We start from the raw sequence: 14,625 nt of genomic DNA, 5'->3' as shown, positions 1-14,625 counted from the left end.
GGCCAGGAGCCAGCCACGGTCTGCTTTTAAGAATGGAGCATAGTTGTCAGCTGAGGAGTGCACTGAGGTTTGCCAGCCACGCTGATGGGCTCCATTAACACTTTCGTCCTTTCGGTCTGTTGATAATGAGAGCTAAGTGGCAGGGACAGCTTGCACCACAGCCTGAACACGCTGAAGAACCCTGTCTTATTTTCTGCTCCACTCAAAACTAGAAGCCTATGAGATCCTTGGTAAGTGAACTATAGCAGCACATACCTCAGGATGGTATATATTACTTCAAAGGCAAAAGAGGGCCACCAAGTACCATGTTTCTTTCTTTGTGGTACATGATACAAGGGGAAGTGACTTGGTTCTCACTTTAAAGGGAAATCCCCACATACTCCACTCTACTCCGCTGAATCCCTGGAAACTTCAGTATCGCAGGTCCACATAAACTTTCATGGGGACTGTCTCCAACCTCTGGCATGTGGGTGCCTTAATTAGACATAAAGCATGTTTGATATGACCTGCTCAGAAGACCAATTAGCAAATTATCATCAGTATAACGGATCAGCATGATGTTTTGTGAGCTATTGAGATTATCATGACCCCTCCAGACTACATACATGCATGCATATTAGATAGGTGACAGATGATAGATAATGAATAGATAAATAGATAGATGATAGATAGATAGATAGATAGATAGAGTCCTGGGATTAAGGGGTGGGCTAAAGGTAAGTATTGGCCCTGACAGCAAAGATACAAAATGGACCTAAGATGTGTTTGTCATCGCCTCATCTGAAGTTTGCCATAATGTATAGTAATTCTTCATGACCCATCTGACCTTTGCTGTAGCCAAAAGTGTGAGTACTTAGGGATGAGGTAAGAATCACCATCCCTTTGTCTCTCACGTCTTTGATGGTAACACTGGCCTTTGTCATCCCCTGGAGATGCTTTGCTTCTGCTTTACTCTCTTGACTGAGAGAGAATCTTAGGGGGGAGAGGATAATTCCTGGGGTTTCTACTTGGTTCTTCCTACCAAAACAGCCTTCACTTCACAGATTAGGAAGCTAGTGGACAGCTTTTGCTACTTTCTCTGCGTACCTATGTCCATTGTACAGTACATCTTGAGTTAGAGATATAGCTGCCAAATGGGTCCACCACCGTTCCTTTGGCCCTTCTGTTGGGTGGGTCCAACTCCTTCTAACTCTGACCTCTATAAGGCCCTACTTGAACTGGTGGTCCACAGTGGAATTTTGGGTTTCTGTATGGTCAGTGGATATGTAGCTGGGAAACCTGAATGAGGCTTATGGATTGTACCAATATCAGTTTCTTGATTTTGATACTGTGAAGTTGTGTCATATGTTAACAATGGGCAAGGGGGGAGGGTATTTGGAACTTCCCTGTACATTTCTCTGTACCTCCTGTGAATCGACAATTATTTCAAAGCAAACATTTTTAAATATAGTTGTAGTTGCTTGCTTTGCTGGGCTGTTGAGAGGATCAGAGTAAAAGGCATCTAGTGCAATGTTTAGCACAGGGAGGGTTTTTAATCCATTATATCCACACAGACACAAACATATATACATACCTACATTTATGACATTCCTAGTCTCCTATGAGTGAAATATGGGCATTGAGTTGTTTATCTATCAAATATAATATGTATGCCTCACTTTGTACTCTTATTTCCCTGTTGGCCCAGGGCAACAGGGCCAACCATAGCCTTGGTCCCCAACCAAAGGTGCTATCCAGTCCCCACCCCACAGAACCTGGAACATGTGCGTTACGGTGAGGCAGTGGTGAGGCACCACCTCAGTGGTGGTAGAAGGCAGTGATGGTGGTGTTTAACAGTGGAAAGAGCAGAACTGAGGAACAGAGGGGTCTGACATGAGGATGCTGGGAAGACTCAGGGGGGTGGCTGGAGACTTCACCTTTGATTACATGTCAAAGAGCTGTGGCTCTGGCCCACCATGGACAGGTGTGCCATGAAAGATGAGACTGATGTTCATCTTGCTACTAATGCTTGTTTAAGAACCTGGGCACGATGTCTAAGTACATAACTAAAGTTGATCTTGCCATCATTACCTGATTCATTACAGTGATTTTCTGGTTGTTTTTTTGGATCATTGTAAAACTAGTTTTGAATGAAATATGTATCCTTACTTTTCCCATCTTAATTTTTAAGAACGCGTGTATCCTTCAGTTGCTAAGTAACGTGCCTATAAACTGTTATCACAGAGGTTCTATCTGAATAATTTCTGTAATCACTTAGGAGATTGCTTTAATAGTATATCATCCTAAATGGTAAGAAATGACTAATTCTAGGCTGTTTGGAGAAAACTGACTGAAGTATTTCCTCAAAGGCAGGAGGTTCATCAGCCAAGGAGCATAAGACGGAGCACTTGGTATCGCCGTCACAAGTTTATCACTGCGTTTCGTGCCTCCAGATGGAGCACGCGCTCACCAGGAACTTTCTAAAGTTCCAAAGAGCCAAAGGATCCAAAAAGAAAGATTTTTAAAAAGAAGTATTTTGCGCTAGTGGATTGAAAAATCGCTTCTATCACAACCATAGACGAAGCATGATTCAGAAGGAAGGCAGTATTGCTCCACTTCTCTCAGGGCAGAAACACTAGCAGAGCTGAAGCATGGAAGTCTCCTAACCATCCTGAGCAAGGGGAACGCTTGACGAGAGACCCATCAGTGTGGCTGCAGGGGGTCTCCTGTGTTATGTCATCTTCTGCTTTTTACACAAGGGTGCTGGAACAGGTGGCCAGGAGCTCAGAAACATGCTTGTCTGACCTGGGGACCAACAAGACAGAATTTGTGATTCTGAACCCCCAAACACAGGCCAGGTTTGTGCGGTTCCCAGGGGCAGACTCTACCCCAGTCCTGACCATCTTCCAGAAGCCACAGTCCAGGGCTGTGTGTATGAGCACCACAGCGCACATTCAGGTGTCCCCTGTTTTGAAGAAATTGTGTTCCTTAACATTTCCTTCCCTTCTATTGACTGACTTCCCTCCTCTATCACCAGACGTTTAGAAAGACTGGTGCTGCTCGCACTGGCTACGCTGTCTGGCCCCACATTTTCTCTTCTTCTCATTGCAATCTGCATCCTTGCTCTCCTCCCCAAGTAATCACCAAGCTGCTCTTCCCGAGGTCTATTGTGACTTCCTAAATGCCAGATCCTTGTCCTATTTTCGGCCGTCCACCTGAAGGACATCCCTGCTGTGTTGGACCTGGGACACTGTCTCCCCCTTGCAGCTTGCTCTTCCAAAGGCCTTGGTCCCTAGCTCCTCTCTCTTGGTCTGTCTGTCATCCCATGTCCTCATCCTCCTGTTCCTCTCCCCATTTCTTCTTGGTCCCCTTCGATGACCCTCCTCTTTCCGCCCTGTGACTGTTGGCATCCTAGAGGATTAACCTTTTAGCAATTCGTTCTTTTACTCCTTCCACCTGTCCCCAAATCCAGAGCCGTCTTGTGCATCCTACTTGGTGCCAGGCACTAAGCTAGTGCAGGAAATACAGAGATGAATGAGATCCAATCTTCAACCTCACTGTGCACACTAAAGTCTAGAGGGAGCAACAGTGTGTACTGTGGTATAAGTTTGGACCAGAAGAGGTGGGGGAAAATCAATTCTGCGTGATGGGAAGGAACGTGTAGTATAATACACTGGAGTATTTACCATGTTGCCTAATCGTTAGAAGTGAAGGTCTGTCAGGCCTAAGCCAGGGCTTTCCAGAAGAAAGTGTGTGTGTGTGTGTGTGTGTGTGTGTGTGTGTGTGATGTTACATGCATGTGCGCCTGGAAGCCTCGAGCAGTTGAGGAGCTGTTCCACTCTAAGAAGGGGACCTTATCTTACTCAGGAAGTGCTTCAAACGTAACTTACTGGAAGATTAGCTGGGGGAGGCTAGCTTTGCCCCAACTTGCAGATGAGTCAGTATTCCCCCCTTTGAACTCTATACTCCAAATTATTTTTGTGTCTCCAAGGGTGATTTCAAAAATACTTAACAAAGACACCAACACAGATCAATCTGGATGAATGACTGAGCATGATTCCAGAAGTGCTTTTTTGTGCCATAAGGGAAATCCTTTAGATCATGGCGGGGGGGGTGGGGGGGGTGGGCGGCATGTGAGTATGTGCGTGCATGTGTGTGTATGTGTGTGTGCATGCATGTGTAGGGTGTCTGGAGGGAGAGGCTGAGCAGCTGAGTTAGAAAGGAAGGGGACAGAACAATTTCACAACTATCTGAAGGTACTTCAGTATGTTAATATCCTGTATGGTCATATAGAGGCAATCCTGCCTTCCTCCTGAGACTGAAAATTCTCTAAGAACAGATTACACAATCTTATTTTAAGGTCAGCTGACTAGCAACCTTAATTTTCCCTTTGACATGTAACCCAACATATTCACAAGTTCTGGGAATAGGATGTAGATGTTATTAGGGGGTGTGTATTATTTTGCCTACTATATGCACCTATGAGACAAACAAAACAAAACAAAACACACAATGCTCCTAACAGTGTGAATGGCTAGTTAAAATTTGGGAGACATTACCTGAAAAATACTATAAAGTAAATATTATCTGTTTGGAAAATTCTCTTATATGACTTGAAAGTAATCTGGTAGATGCTAACCCTGATGATCAAGACAAAAAAGTTTGAATAAAGTTGTTCTATGAAGAAGAGGTTAGAAAAAGCAGTATCTTAAAAAGTATGTGTATAAGTAATGCACTTAATATTTTAAACAGACATTTGACTATTTTTGCTATATCCTTAAAGGTTATGTGCTTGAGTTGGCCAAAACACTTTTTAAAGATATTTTTCTTAGAAAACAAGATCGTCTGATATTGTGGCCACCTTATATTTGAGCATATAGGATAAACATTTCTTTATTAAAGATTTAATATATCCTCAAAATAAAAATTTAAATGGTTAGGAAAGTAGATGGTAAAAAATAAAGGTGTGTGTGTCCTGACCGACCCCAGTCCTACCCTCCAGAACTAACTACTATGAATAGTTTCTTGAATATCTTTCCAGAAATGCTCTGCCTTTAGGCCTACATGATGTAGCTCCTGTTTACTTCTTGTAATACTCTTCCCTTTCTCTCTATGCTCCAGCCACTCGGCCTGCTTTTTGTTTTTCCAAAACATCTGGATCATCCTTGAAGCCTCAGGACCTTTGCGCTTTCCATTTATCTTCTTGGAATGTCTTCTCTCATATCTCTGCATGCCCAGCTGTGTCTCATCTTCCAGAGACCAGCTCAAAATCCCTTCCTCAGTGGAGCTTTTCCTGTCCTCATGTACCCTGCTACCACATAATACGGTTTCTCTTGGTCAGTTTGGGTGGTCATAATAAAAATACTATAGACTGAGTGACTTAATATTTTCTTACTCTTCTGGAGGCTGGAAAGTCCAAGATTAAGGTGTTGACCAACTCAGTTCCCCCAGTGAAGTCTCTTTTCCTGGCTTGTAGAACTTTTCATTGTGTCCTGGCCACCTGGCTGGGAGTGGGAAGGTGGAGAAGGAGAAAAAGGAAAGCAAACACTCTGGGGACTCTTCTTATAATCCCATCGTGAAGGCTCCACCTCATGACTCATTTAAACCTATCACTTTCCAGGCGCACCTGGGTTGCTAGGTTGGTTGAGCATCCAACTTCGGCTCAGGTCATAATCTTAAATGATCTCGTGGGTTCGAGCCCCACATCAGGCTCTGTGCTGACAACTGGGAGCCTGGACCCTGCTTTGGATTCTGTGTCTCCCTCTCTCTCTGCCCCTTTCCCCCACTCGCACTCTGTCTCTCCCTCTCAAAAAGTAAAAAAAATAAACATCAAAAAAAATTTAAACCTATAACTTTCCAAAGCCCCCACCTCCACATACCATCTGCTGGGGATTAAGATGTCAACATAGGAATTTTGGAGAGACACAATTCAGTTCATAGCACCATGCTGGTTTTCAGAGCACACAGAATGCTACTAGCTGAACTTAGCATCTCGTGTTTTGCTGTTCATGGCGCAAGCCCATCTAAAGAACACAAAGCTCCCCCTGAGGACCCTGTCAGTCTTTCTCAATGCTTCCCTCTTTTGAGCCTCCATGAGATGTCCCACAATAGTGCCAGCTTTGAGAAGAAACTAGTGACAGATTTTACTGACGTGTTTGCCAACAAGATTATTTCAGAATCTCTTGACTACGCATAGACTTTGTCTTGCTTTCTCCACAAAAGAATAAAAGGAATTCTGATAAGTACAAGTAGGTGTCGAGAGCTCCTGATTTTGGAGGCACTAAAGCACAGCACTGCTCTTCAGAGCTGTGTTAAACTCCACAGAGTGAAGGCTTTTGCGTGGTTGACATCCTAAGACACTGCTCACCTGCCCAACCATGTGAAAAATGAGTGTTGAGGACTTTTTCCTTGATTGGAAATGCACATGATAATGAAGAGACAGAGGCTCATAGAGGGTAAGTGACCTATTCAAGGTCTCACCACCTGTCACAGAAGGAGCTGGGCTTAGCATCCAGGTCTGGTCCCCATGGAAAGCTTCTTCAGGACAGACTCACTGTCTCTTCTCCCTTTACTCAAATAGCCAGCCAACCTCCATTCAGATGCAGTTCCAGGCAATTGGCATCAGAGGCCACCCCTTGACTCCAAAAGGAAGTGGGACAGAAAAAATTCCAGATGGTTCCCCAGGGTATACATCCACCTGCCGCTGAGTTGCTGGTTGGAGGCAAGCCTGTGTTTGGGGCTTGAGACCAGGTCCCGAAGGACCTTGTTCCCTTGGGTAGCTGTGGACACAAGGTTATGTTAAGAAAAGCTGATCATAATGAAGAGGAAAGGAGTGACTTGAACTAGGCTGGTCAAGCCAGCTGATGGGTGGGGCCCACCGGGAATTCAGGATCTTGCACCTGAGATGCCAAATGAAGCATGAGGCCCTCTCTCAGGGTCTGCCTCAGTGAATTTTCACCATGTCTGCTGAAAACACAGACATGCACAACTAATGTATTCATTAGAAAACAAGCCTTTGTAAATTCACAAGTAAACAAGTGGCAGGCAGCTTGCATTCTGTTATCAGTTTGTTTTTAGGAGAGTAAAACCCGCAAAACGAGCAACAGACATCTTTCTCCTGAGCGTTCTTCTCAGCTCAAGTGCACAGTGAGAAAGGAATGGAGGGTGAGCGTAATCCAAAGCTTCCGGAATGCCTCTCAGCCCTGGGACGGCAGCCTAAGTGCCTTAAGATAAACAAGGACTAGGTTTTGAAAAGCCTCCAGTGGCCCTTTGCCGTTAGGTACAGTCACATGAAATTCCCGAGACCTCTGGCAGGTTCTATTGTGCCCACACCAGAAAAACCAGAGCAGTTCCAAGTCTGGAGTGAACTGAGCACTGAGGTGACCCTTGTCCTCTGCACATGTGAGGAGGCTGACCCCAGTGCTGCTGGAGCCTCCGATGTAAGTCTGATATAACACTCTGCTAACTGCTGATTGTACCCCACACCCGTCTCCTTTCCGCCGAGGATTTCCACTCTCACCCCGTTGTGAACAATGGGGTGAAAATGTCAACAGAGGTGGTGGGGAGCGTGCTAGTCCCTTTATGCTCTGACATAATTACCCCCCCCCCCCAGGGGCGTGCTATATACAACATTTATTTATTCCTCACAGTTCTAGAGGCTGTGAAGTCCAAGTTCACAGAGCTGCCAGATTCAGTGTCTGGTGAGAATGCACTTCCTGTGTCTGTCTTCTGGCTGGGTCCTCACATGGCCGAAGGGATGAAAGAACGCTGTGGGGTCTTTTTATAAGGGTGCTAATCCCATTAGGGCTCCACCCTCATGACCTCTCCAAGGCCCCACCTCCAAATACTATCACATCAGGGATTAGCTTTCAACATAGGAAACATGTTGAAACACGCATTCAATCTATTGCAGAAAGGGGCACAGAAGGAAGCATAAGGGAAGTGAGTGGGTTTGGGGGAGGGGAGCGAATGAAAAGGGCTTTGGCACATGGTGTGGGTTGCTTGTTGAGTTAGGTTGCATAATTCACCCCAATACTTTGCTTTTCCTTGTACCCACACTCTGTGCCTGGTGCCCTTGCGGCTCCTCCCACTAATATATTTCATCATCTCTGACTTTGGGTTTGGCCCATTGACTAGCTTCGGATAATAGAATGGGGCCGAAGTGAAGTGACAATGTCCCCGTTCCCAGCCTCAACCTTAGGAGGCTCTGCATGACTCTGCTTGCATTCTTCCGCCTCAGCATTGCCATGAGAAGAATTTTCCTCAGTGGCCTGTTGGTCCTAGGAGGAGAGGCATGTGGGGCACAGCCTGGATCAATCCAGGTGTGGCAGAGATCCAGTCATGTGAGCACATTCAGCGGAGATCATCAGAACTATCGGGTGGGTCAGCTAACCTCCAAACACACGAGAAACAGCAAAATATTGCTGTTTTAAGCCCCTGAGTTTTAGAGGAGGACTCGGCAACCAAAAAGAATGAAATCTTGCCATTTGCAACAATGTGGACGGAACTAGAGTGTATTACGCTAAGGGAAATAAGTCAGTAAGAGAAAGACAAATATCACATGACTTCACTCATATGTGAAATTTAAGATACAAAACAGATGAACATAAAGGAAGGGAGGCAAAAATAATAGAAAAACAGGGAGGGAGACAAATCAAAAGAGACTCTTAGATACAGAGAACAAACTGAGGGTTGCTTGTGGGGTGTTGGGTGGGGGGAAAGGGGTAAAGGGGTGAGGGGTATTAAGGAGGACACTTGTTGGGATGAGCCCTAGGTATTACGTATAAGGGATGAATCACTAAATTCTATTCCTGAAATCTTTATTATGCTATATGTTAACTAACTTGGATGTAATTTAAAAAAAATAATTAAAAAAAAGTGAACTAATATACCTACCTAGCAACCACAATCCCTTTCTTCTTTGGTGTTGTAGAGTCCCGATTTTGTTAAAGATTATAATGTGCCATTATTGGTTTAAGGCAATCATGTCACTTCTGTTACTGTTTGCTAGATAACTTTCCTTCCCAGACTTCCTTGCAGCTGGTGGTGACCAAGGTGACCTAGTTCTGGCCAAGGAGACATAAAGGGAAATCTTACTTTGGGGGAAGATTTTCCTCTTGATAAAAACAAAGCTCTTTTCTGTCTATCCCTTTCTTTCCTATTTGTGTGATATCTGGAACTGTGGAAGCCATCTTGTCACCATGAAGTCACATGTTCAAGGATGAGAGGTCCACACACTGCAGATGCCCAAACAGGGTGAGAAAAGCCTGGGCTTTTGACTGCATTGTTAAGCTTCAGAACAAACCCTGGAACCATCTACCTCCAGCCTCTCACCAAGAAAACAGTGATCGTCATTATGGTTCAAACCACTGTCGGCCAGGTCTTCTGTAACGGCAGCCCAGTGCATTGTTGGGTGGTAAGGGTACGGTGAAGGTGGAGGAGAGGGGTGTGGGTGACAAATTACGGAGGTGTGTGTCATAGTGCTGTGAGAAGCACACTGAGAATTGAAGAACTTTTCCTAATTAGCTGTGTAACCTTGAGTAACTCACTCACCTCTCGGGGCTGCAATTTCCTCTCTGGAGAGAAGGCATTTAACTAGATGATGTCTAAGGTTTTCACAGCTCGAACACTGACTCTGAACATACAGTCAAGTCTCTGAGTACCACAGCTGGGCAAATATTCACAGAGGATTTTGGAGAATTATTAATTATGCCCAAAGAAAAGACCAGGGATAGTTCTATAGCAAATGCTTAGCTCTGGGCTTGTAAATAATGAGTTTCTTCTTCGTTTCTGAGCTCGTGTCTAATGTAAGTCTTACCTGCTCTAGGGGACTTTCATCAAATGCTCATTAGATGCCTTGTTTATAAAAAATGATTTGCATGCAAGGAGCAAATGCTTCCTTTTCAGGAGCAGGTGTTGTGGGATGAGGAGAAACATGCTGGCTAATGCCTTGTCATCCAAATTCACAGAAATTTCTGGTATCCTGGGCAGGTTTGACACCATTCTGGGAAGAGAACTAAGAGACACATCTTCTGAATAAATTAGTCTATTTATTCAGTTTCTAGTTCTGTAGGGTAGAGCTTTGGCAGGATCCCAGAGAAGAAGCATCAGCTGGGGAAAAAAATCACTTTATTTTCTGCTTTAGCCAACAGCATTTTCCTGCCCGGACTCTGCAAAAACGGACTTGCTTAGCTTTGCAGGCTCCTCCAGCTGCCACTGTTTCTCTGTGGCCTTCTGCTAACACATGCCCCCGGCTTGGTCAGATTTCTTCAGCTCTCGTATTTCCCCCCTCCCCCCCCAAAACGATTTTTCTTTAATCTGTCCCTGATTTTCTCTGCAGTAATATACACAAGCTTACCTTTTTCCCCCTGTTTCCTTCCAACTTCCATTATCTCCCTTGCTCGCCCTCTCCTCCTTTCTCCATCTACTGCCACGTTCTGAAAGGTTTCTTTGACTTTTGTGAAGTGATGTCCCTAAAATCTAATCAGAACTCTGGGTGTCATGATTATCTGATATCATCATGCAGACGTGTTTTGCCAGCTACTATTTGCTCTGCAGAGAGAATTGCACACTTAGGGTCTTGCTCTGTTGGGCAGAGCAGTGAAGACCAGCTGAGTACGTGGATGTCATTCATTTACATACACATTTTACAAACCTTTATTAAAGACGACCATGGAATTCGAAAGCACTGAGCTAAGGACTATAAGGAGAAACAAATTACTTTCTGCACGAACATGTCCTGTCTGGAGCTTCCAAAGAGGAGGAGCAGGTGAGAATTTTAAAAGGAAAAATTTTCCCTTCTAGCGACACATACCTTAGGAGATACCAAAATTAAATGTATTTTATCATAACTGATTCGACCCAGCTGACGTGGACCCCAAACCAACCCCCTTTTGGACCCAACTAAAGATTCTTTCCTGAACAACGAACAGTTGGATCTGTTTGAACCCACCAGATACAGACCTGTAGATTGATTTCCGAGGTGCTGTTTTTCAACCTTTAATCGCCGTGAACCCCTCTTTCCAGGTGACACAACCTGACTTTCCTCCCTCAGCTATTCAGCGAATTTCTTCACTCACGTGTGTTTCCTTGCCAGGCAAGTCAATAAACTTGGCTTTGTGGATTTTATTTATTTTATAACTCTGGTCGTCCTCATTTTATTTGTTTTCAGAATATAGGCTGTAGGGGAGCCAACTAATGTTTAACATCTGGCAGCAGCACAGAAGAAATTCTGAACATTGAAAACGACTAAAAGAAAAACAACCTAACCCAACCAAAAAACAAGCCAATAACAGCCACAGTAACATCATAACAGCAAATCTCACTCAGGAGACAAGGCCCTGCTAGGAAATGAGACCCACGATAACTTCCCAGCTCAGGTCATTTCTGACCAGGAGCTGGTTTCAACTGGATGAAGCCAATTTCAACAGCGGTCTGATCCAGATCTGAATATTGTTTTCCATGTTGGTGTGGCTTCTTTGTTCTGTTTAACATTCCAAGTTTAGCAGGCTGGTAAGGAACAAAGGCCGTAATTTTAACAAAAATTACCTGCCTTTTACTTTTCTAGTTATTTACCGGGTACTGCTGCAGCCTTTGGTTCGTTTAGGTAGGAATTATGCACCTTTGGCTCTTATATTGTGATATCTGGATTTTCTCAGAAGAATCCTTCCAGAACTTGAGTTCGTTTTGCTTTGTGATCTTATTAAAGAAAGTCAGGAGATTTTCTGACTTTTTCATCAAAGTTTAAGATCCTTGAGATTTTCTGACTTTTCAGGTTTTGCAGAAACCCCGAGCAGGGTTTCTGCAGCACATGTTTCAAACTCTGGGAATTATTGGAGGCCTGTACATCATTCCTCACTGAAGGAAACATCCGGCACTTTCCCCATACGTGTACTTTCCTCCTACATCAAGATGCTATTATGATTTGTTTTCCCCCTTATGGCAGATTACTAACATACCACATATTTGTGAAGGGAATTTATTGAAAATATAGCAGAATCCTTTTAATGTACTCCTTGTAGCTTTAAAGTAATACAGCCCAATCACGTTTCTGCCTCTGGCTGTTCCTATATTTTAGGGATTTTGGTCTGCAATATAAAGTACGCAATGCTTCGCTTGTCTTAAGTCAGATGCGACTCAGTGTCTTTAATGGTGACCTTCCCTGTTCCCCGCTTGTTGTCATCTGTAAGTAAATGTTTATTCAGTGCCCACCACCCAGGACTTTACCTTGGGCATATACAAAATGGTGTTGGAATGTATTCCCTCTGCCTTCTGAGAGCTCAAGTTAAGGCATCTTCCTCCCTCCCTCCCTTAAACGCTTGTTAGTGGGCAGAAGAGTGAACATAAGAGGAATCCTTTGATAATTCAAGAGACAAGCCAGAGCAAAGGCCCCACCCAGGAGTGAGTGTTTAATGGCACTTTTCCAGAATGTAGAGAGGAGGATAGTGCAAATCAGTAGAGGCAGTATATCAAAGGAAGGAGGGGAAATAATGGTTATTTCTCTTCCTTTTGTGGAAATCTTCTTATAAGACAGGGTTTCTTGAAGCTATCAGCTATCAATTGCTGCATAACAAGTGGCACCCAAATTCAATGGCTTTATTAAAACAGCAATGGTTTATTATTTCCCGTGATTGTTAGGGTTGAAAATCTAGGCAGTTGTGTCGCTTGTCTGGCAATAAGAGTTGTAAGAGTTTGGGGCTGGACAGTCTATAATGGCCTCACTCGTTATCAGGAATTGAAGCTGCCATTGGCTGGGGTGTGTCTGTTCTCCTTGACGTGACCTCGTATCTTCCACTGCACTAGAGTGGGCTCTTTCACAGCAGAGTCGTCTCACGGTCTTGAAGTCTGGGCTCTGGAACTTGTACGGTGCTACTTTTGCCACATTCTATTGGTTCCAAGCAGGACCTAAGGACATTCAGATTCAAGAAGTGGAGAAATAGATTCCACTTTTTAATGGGAATACCAAAGGGACATAGACCCGGGCAGGTGTGATCTACTGGGGACCATTACTCTAACAATCTATCACAGCAGAAGCGGGGTCAGAAGACTGGGAATGAGCAAGGAGGGGGATAATTTAAGAACCGAACATTCAGGCTTCCCCCAGAACCTTTGTCCTTGTCTTGAATTACGGAATCCTATGTGTCAGAAAATAATAGGTTGTCCCCAGTTATTTGTTTCTGGGGATACAGATGCAAAGGGATGCCTTAGTGAAGGAAAAATGAGGGATGCCTACACTCTTATTAAAGTTTGGCATTTAGGGAATACTATATAAGACAGAAAAGCAGAAAATATTTAATTGCCAAAGAGATGAGGGGAAACAGAAGATTTTGTCAGGCAAATATATACACATTCCAGATTATGTATGCACATTGGAACACACATATGAGATGCTTTCTGCTGTAAGATGATTTTAATTTTATGGTTGTAGCTTTTAAAGAGCATTTTCCTTTCTGTGTAGCCCTGCACTTCAGGGAGTCTGTCACCGAGTGATGAGCACATGGCTTGAACTGCAAGCCATGTGGGTCCTTTGGTTTAAGTGTCTTAGAGTCATAACCTCAAGTTTCCTCCACATAATCAAAAACACATGTTATTCTTTATTAAAGGAATGGATTCTAAAAAACCCGTTATAACTTTTTTTTTTTTTAAGTTGAGTATTAGTAATGATTCTCGTGGGGTTTCTGGGTGGCTCGGTCATTTGGGCGACAGACTTCGGCTCAGGTCATGATCTCACTGCTCCTGGTTTGGGCCCCGCACTGGGCTCTGTGCAGACAGCTAGGAGCCTGGAGCCTGCTTCGGATCCTGTCTCTGTCTCTCCACCCCTCCCACACTCAAGCTCTCTCTCTTTCAGGAAAAAAAAAAAAAAAAAAAGAAATGATTCTCATAGCACAAATTTGTACCTTTCTCATCAATCCTTAACTTTCCCTATATTTAGATTCTGAATCTAACACCAATACTCTTTCCTAGGAGTTCTTCTCTTAGCAGGTACTATTGGCTTTCCATTGGAATGTCTAAAATACTGAAAAGGTTGTTGGACTGAATTAAAGAGGTGGCTTTAGTTTGCCTTTCCAGCATATCATGATTCTGTTTTATCTGTGTGCAGACGGGAAAAAATGCAAAATAAAGGTAAGGTGCCACAGAGATCATACTTATGTTTTTATTCACTGCTAATTTACCTGTGAGTTTTACCTTGGCAGGACTAGTAAAACACAGGTAGTTTACGTTCTCTCTTTCCATTGTTACCAAAAACCACTTCCTCATACACTGCCCTAACTTTGGGCTTCTATAGAAACTTTCCTGGTAGACCTATAATTGTTAACAGTTTGAAAACTAGTCTTCAAAGGTTTGGAATAGCAACTTAAACCACCTTTATTATATAAGCGCCATCTTATTTTTGGAGCCAGGACAACTCAGGTAAACAAGAAAATAAAAATCACTCAGAGATGACCACTCTTCATTTTTTATTATTTTTAAAAAATGTTTATTCATTTTTGAGAGAGAGAGAAAGACCGAGTGCTAGCGGAGGAAGAGCAGAGAGAGGGAGACACAGAATCCAAAGCAGGCTCTAGGCTCCAAGCTGCGAGCACAGAGCCCGATGCGGGGCTCGAACTCACAAACTGTGAGATCATGACCTGAGCCGAAGTCGGACGC

At 43.8% G+C, this 14,625-nt stretch overlaps 1 long non-coding RNA gene across 1 annotated transcript; it reads left to right on the top strand.

Annotated features, from left to right (window-relative positions):
- Window positions 1-9,147: 9,147 nt before the first annotated feature.
- LOC131487297 (uncharacterized) lies at window positions 9,148-11,106 on the top strand. Its single transcript, XR_009249700.1, has 2 exons — window positions 9,148-9,394; window positions 10,575-11,106. It is a non-coding gene; the product is annotated as an uncharacterized LOC131487297 (long non-coding RNA).
- The last annotated feature ends 3,519 nt before the right edge of the window (window positions 11,107-14,625 follow it).

Source organism: Neofelis nebulosa, chromosome 1 (genome assembly GCF_028018385.1).
Source record: "Neofelis nebulosa isolate mNeoNeb1 chromosome 1, mNeoNeb1.pri, whole genome shotgun sequence".
NCBI classification, from domain to species: domain Eukaryota; kingdom Metazoa; phylum Chordata; class Mammalia; order Carnivora; family Felidae; genus Neofelis; species Neofelis nebulosa.
Note: the sequence above shows the minus strand (reverse complement) of the source record. Positions and strands in the feature narration are given on the sequence as shown.